Raw genomic sequence first — 6495 nt, 5'->3', positions numbered from 1 at the left:
AACTAGCCTAGAGGCCTAGCAGCCATACAGAGAATTGGGTTGTGATTGAGCATGCAGTGTGGAGCTGGGTCTTAAGTGATCTTTGAATTGGGACACATCACATTCCATTTATTGGGTTTCCCCTTTTAAGCTACTATTTTGGTTCAATATCAACCAATACCCAGAAACTCAAAGTGCACACACAGCAATGCAAATCACACAAGGTGGTTTTATTGCAAGCTCAAGATTGGACTGCAACCTGCCCCTCAGACCACTACCATGACTGGGTGGGGAGTGGCCCCGAGGGATGAGAAAGCACTCTACTTAAGAAATTTCCAATCATTCACATACAAAAACCTGTACATTACTGGTTAACATTTGAACAGCTAAACATTTGTTTTCTTTTGACTGGGTCCTGTCAATTTATTTGAATCTCATTGGGTCCTGCCAAAACTGAATGGTCCTGGAGGAAGAAGGGAGGAGGGATCGGGTAAACTATGCAGGAGATGTGTCAGGTCTAGGCCCCCTCCCCTGTCCTTGATAGATAAAGTTTCCAGGCAACTGCCCATTTCTTGGACAGATATTTCTTAACAACCTTGATAAACCCCGGGTTTTGGGGGCTGTGCCATGTGGGCTGCACCGGGATGGCGGTTGTTTTGATCACATTGGCAGTGAGGAGGTTGATTGATATAAGCACACCCAGGTGTTTTTTCATTGGCCATATTCAGTTAAGTCCATGCACACAACACGTGCACAGGTGTTCCCAAGTGCTTCTGCTCTGGCCTCCTCATTTTAACCTTTGCGGTGATAGGGCAGCTGGCTCCTCTCCTGATCTCAACTGGTGTGGCCCTGCCCTCTGCCTCCTGGAGGGAATATAAGCGGGCAGTAGGCAGAAGGCAAGGAGCAGCAGTAAGCAGAAGCAGCTAGTGGAGAGAAGAGGAAGTGAGAAGAAGCAGCTAGCCCTCAGATAGGTAGCACCTAGTTCACAGCATGTGGGATGCAACACTAAGAAGAAATAGATTTCTGATAAGCGTAGAAGCCTCTCTTTCTCTAAAATGTTCTCTATAAGCAAAGCCTATCTTTCTCTCAAAGCCTCTCTCTAAAATCAAGCAAGTTCTTTTTCCTAAGCTAGGGAATAAGCAAAAAAGCAAGGAAGCAGCACAGGAATAGAAGTATTTTATTTCCAGTCCACCTCCGATAAATACCCGCGCAATTGTTGCCATGGGCAGTGACACCCGGGGGCCCAGTAGTCCTGTTTGTCCTGTATTGGCTCTTAAGGGTAGTACCTGTGCACCCTTCCCTGGGTAGAGATTTTATGGGCCAGTTCCCAAAATGCCTTGTTCATACAACGTGGCTGTACAGATGTCACCTTGTTCTCAACATTCCCCCCTTCAGTTGTTCATAATGAGGAATCATGCTCATTCATGTGTCATGCATATTCATCCTCTTGAGTCGGTATTCTCTTGTATTGTTGCCTTAGCACCATCAGTTGCACTGTGCTTACATGATTCTTAACAATAGCTATTCCAACTTCCAGAGGCAGATGTCTTTCATTGCCTTCATTTCATCAATTCCCCTATTTCTACACTAACTGCCTGTCCCTAATTCTGGCTTCATTCCCCCCCCCCCACCTTTTACTTTAGGAACTCCTTTCTTCTGTGAGGAAAAGGGGCACCAATCATTCTGGCAGCTTCAAAGCTGAAAGGGGCAGTGAGGGGCAAGCAGTTTGGAGTTCCCTTTTTAAAATTGGGCCAATCGAGGGGTCCAACTTAGAAGTCTTATTGGGGAAGAGCAGATTGTAAAGTTATCTGGGGATGGGTGCTTCTAAGAGAAAAGAACAAAAAGACATGAGTATGAAATGAGATTAGTACAAAGTAAATGTTGCAGCATCTGAAACATGTCAATGAATATCATGAAGATGAAAGAAGTCAATCTCTTACCAGAAGGTGGAAGAACTAAGAAATTGTTCCCATAATAAGGCCTAACAAAGTCTTGAGAGGACAAGGCATTTATTTGGGAAGTTTACCATTGTCCAGGTTATCAGGAATGTAAACATGGTCCAGTGGCAGAGCTTCATCTGATTGCTGTGTCTGTATCAGTGACCACAGGATGGTGAGATTGGGGCTGGGGCATGTACTTCACCAATTTCCAATGAGCTTTCCAATTTCTTCCCACTGGGTCCTAGGACATATATGTTTGGAATTGTCCCTTTCAACTCCTCCTCACTGGAATTTGGTATTTTGGTTTTAATAAAGGCCTTTGGGTGTTTGATCGGTAGCAGGAGCAGAGAGCGGACCCCAGAGAGCCCTGAGCAGCCCCACCTCCACCATCACAACCCGGGAGGAGCCGCAGTTGCCACAGCCGGCACCAGTAACCATCACCGCAACCATGAACAGCAAGGCCGAGACCCAGCAGCTGCCCGCCCCCCCCACCCGCACCCTCACCCTCAGCGCTGCGGACACCAAGCCCAGCACCACGGGAAGCGGCGCAGGGAGCGGTGGCCCGGGTGGCCTTACATCGGCGGCGCCTGCTGGCGGGGACAAGAAGGTCATTGCAACAAAGGTTTTGGGAACAGTAAAATGGTTCAATGTAAGAAATGAATATGGTTTCATCAACAGGAATGTCACCAAGGAAGATGTATTTGTACACCAGACTGCCATAAAGAAGAATAACCCCAGGAAGTACCTTCCCAGTGTAGGAGATGGAGAGACTGTGGAGTTTGATGATGTTGAAGGAAAATAGGGTGCAGAGGCAGCAAATGTTACAGGCCCTGGTGGAGTTCCAGTTCAAGGCAGTAAATACGCAGCAGACCGTAACCATTATAGACGCTACCCACGTCCTAGGGATCCTCCACGCAATTACCAGCAGAATTATCAGAACAGTGAGAGTGGGGAAAAGAATGAGGGATCGGAGAGTGCTCCCAAAGGCCAGGCCCAACAATGCCGCCCTACCGCATGTGAAGGTTCTCACCTTACTATATGTGGAGACCCTATGGGCGTCGACCACAGTATTCCAACCCTCCTGAGCAGGGAGAAGTGATGGAGGGTGCTGACAACCAGGGTGCAGGAGAACAAGGTAGAACAGTGAGACATAATATGTATCGGAGTTTTAGACCACAATTCCGCAGGGCCCTCCGCGCCAAAGACAGCCTAGAGAGGATGGCAATGAAGAGAATAAAGAAAATCAAGGAGATGAGACCCAAGTTCAGCAGCCACCTCAACGTCGGTACTGCCGCAACTTCAATTACCAACGCAGATGCCCAGAAAACCCTAAACCACAAGATGGCAAAGAGACAAAAGCAGCCGATCCACCAGTTAAGAATTCGTCCGCTCCTGAGGCTGAGCAGGGCGGGGCTGAGTAAATGCCGATTTACCATCTCTACCATCGTCCGGTTTAGACATCCAACAAGAAGAAGTGAATATGAAATTCCAGCAATAAGAAATGAAGAAAAGATTGGAGCTGAACACCTTAAGTGCTTGCTTTTTGCCCCTTAACCAGATAACTAGAACTATCTGCATTATATATGCAGCATGGGGTTTTTATTATTTTTACCTAAAGGTGTCTTTTTTTGGTAATGGCAAACGTGTTTTTTAAAAAAGCCTGGTTTTTCTCAATACACTTTTAAAGGTTTTTAAATTGTTTCATATCTGGTCAAGTTGAGATTTTTAAGAACTTCATTTTTAATTTGTAATAAAAGTTTACAACTTGATTTTTTCAAAAAAGTCAACAAACTGCAAGCACCTGTTAATAAAGGACTTAAATAATAAAAAAAAAAGAAAGGCCTTTGCCCATGAGGAGGGTGCCATCTAACCTTCTGGCCCTGCTTAAATTTATGTTGCCAGAGCTGGTCCTCAGGACTCACAAGGGTGAATACCTGTCCCTTCCCTCTCAGTATTCAGTGAATTCTCTTTATCCTGAAGTCCCTGAGGATTGCTCAGCATGGAAAAAAGTGTGATATTCTAAAGTTCTGACTTCAGGTCCAGAGGAGGCAATCAGAACCAAAGCCCAACTCTGGCCAGAATTTGTGTTTCTCAAGAAGGAAGCACCAGGGATACCACAGGAGTAGAGCAATGGGAGGGGAAAGAGGGTAGGAGGAGCCTGGTTAGGACAGAAGCTGTGGATCCTGGAGGGGAGCAGGAAATGCAGTGGCTGGATGAGGCTCCACAGTTGGGATATTGACAGAGCAAGTCTTAAGCCAAAACAACTCACTTCTGCTTCACATCACAATATGCCATGTGTGCCTGAAAACTTGTGCACAGAAACCAGAGCTGGCCATGAGCAGGGCTGAGTTCTTGGTTCTGTGAGCCAACTCTGAGTTCCAGAGGGAGAAAGTGAGTGAAGTTTCTCTAGGCTTCTGTTCTCAAACCTACAACCTGAGGATCACTGCACACAGTCTTTCTATCACCCCTGCTCAGGACTTATCTGAGTCACATCCACAGTCACCCAGTTTGTCTATCATCCATAATCAGGACTCAACTGACTCACATTCACAGAACAACATGACACTGCTGTATTCAGTTCTCTTCCTGGCCATGCCCAACCCAGGTCACATGAGGAATCTACAACACAGAAATTGGCAGCCACTGCCTGCTGTGTGCTGATGCATTCATTGTTGCATCAACTCCATTTAATACAGTAATTGAGCAAAAGTTAATAATGTGGAAAAGTGTATCTAGAATATGCTTCCTGCACCCCAATCTAGTAGCCATCCCACCAGGAAGAGACAATTTTACTTCAAAAAGGAGCTGAATGCAACAAATATTTATTTGATTTGTTTTATGTTATTTATAAATGAAAATATCTACCACCATTCTTGACAGAATTGTACTGACCTATCAGTCATTGATGGTTCAGGGGAAGTCTCTGTGAATAGAGAACAGTGAATACTTCCTATGATCCTGCCCTTGTCCTGGTGTGCCATGGCCACTCTCAGATAACTATAGACTCAGAAGTGCAGCCAACCAAAAACAGGTGATGATCAGCACTTGATCCTTGGACTCCACCATGGAGAGATGGTGTCTTAAGATTATTAGTGAAGCCCAGGTCACACATCCTCTGCACCAGAGAAGTTAATAATAAGCTCATAACTGTTCGCAGAGAGCCTGGTGATTGATATCCACTCAAACACAGGTAGGTGAAGGTGAGGGAACCTGGGGGCCTCTGAAATTCCAGTAGGACTATGGGGCATGGAGCAGCACAGGGAGAGGCTCAGAACCTAAGAAAGGCCTCCATACAGTCAAAACACAACTTTATCCAACACACGTGCTTGGTCTGGGCTTCTGTAGCTCTCCTCAGTGCTGCTCCTCCCACTGGGTACAGAGTACAACATGGGAATGACCCCAAAACACTGGAAATAAACATAGGAAAGGAGAACACACACTCAGAATGTTGAGTACATTCTGCTGGGAGCAGCTGCCCACTCTGGGAAAGAGTCCAGGAAAATGAGGAAGTAGGTCATAAGGAGGACATCAGCTCTCATCAGCTTGAATCAGAGCCCTTGAAGAACCACAGGAGGGCCTGAGAGAACAGAGACCCTTCTTCAAGCTTTTGCCAGGGAGGGCTCTGGGAATAAGGCAAGCTGTGCAGAGGGAGGCTCAGGTGTGGGTGAAGGAAATCTCTGCTTCAGGCCTTCTGAACCTCAGCACAGTCAGACCTGGCAGAGCTAGGAAGGACACCCTGCAGAAAGCCTGTCAGCAGACTCACATATATCCACTAAGTGACAGGACAGCCCAGGGGTCCATTGTCTCCATGAACCACCACAAGATGGGCCATGAAGTGCACCACAGGTTCAGAAGCACTACTGCCCCACACGTGAAGAAAGCAGCACAGAATTTCAAACAGGAGGCCAGAGTCAATCCCCCAACCAGCTCCACCAGGGACAGGCAAGACAGGAGAGACTCATTAAACCACAAAGATCAAGTGTGTCCAGGGAGCAAGAAGAAGTCCCTAACAATATTTTCAAAAAGAGGTAACACTAGATAGAGTGTGGTACACACCAGAAGGTGACTGAGAAAAAACTGCAATGAAGAACAACTGGGTTGCGCATAGGTCAGGGAGGATCCTGAGCTCTGCTAGCTGAGGGCACTCACTCACAGACCCAGAGGAAACTGAGTACTGGTGGGTGAGTGGCACAAATGAAGAGGAACCAGAGGATCCTGAGTTCAGGTGGTCAAGGAGGTGCTAACAAGATGATGAAGAGAAGATTAAGAACTGAAGTAGGAGGAGCTGGGTAAGAGTGTTTAGGGAAATGAGGAACTGTGTGCAAGGGGTGCTCACCACAGGACTCAGAAATCCCGGAGCAATGTTGGGGGATTTGAGTTTAAGAGAGAAACCAGAGAAGGTTGAGCACTGTTAGGCTATATATTCTCAAACACAGGAGCCAGATAAGGCTGACAAAGGATATTTAGGGGAACTGAGTCCATGGTCCAGAGCGAATGAGAAATGCTGGGTGAGGGGTGCTAACCCAGAGGTCCAGGAGAATACTGAGCACTATTGAATGAGGTGCAATCACTGAGA

At 46.7% G+C, this 6495-nt stretch overlaps 1 pseudogene; it reads left to right on the top strand.

Annotated features, from left to right (window-relative positions):
• Positions 1-2367: 2367 nt before the first annotated feature.
• On the top strand, positions 2368-3340 carry LOC124974239 (Y-box-binding protein 1-like; annotated as a pseudogene).
• The last annotated feature ends 3155 nt before the right edge of the window (positions 3341-6495 follow it).

This window comes from Sciurus carolinensis, unplaced genomic scaffold (genome assembly GCF_902686445.1).
Source record: "Sciurus carolinensis unplaced genomic scaffold, mSciCar1.2, whole genome shotgun sequence".
Lineage (NCBI taxonomy): Eukaryota > Metazoa > Chordata > Mammalia > Rodentia > Sciuridae > Sciurus > Sciurus carolinensis.
Note: the sequence above shows the minus strand (reverse complement) of the source record. Positions and strands in the feature narration are given on the sequence as shown.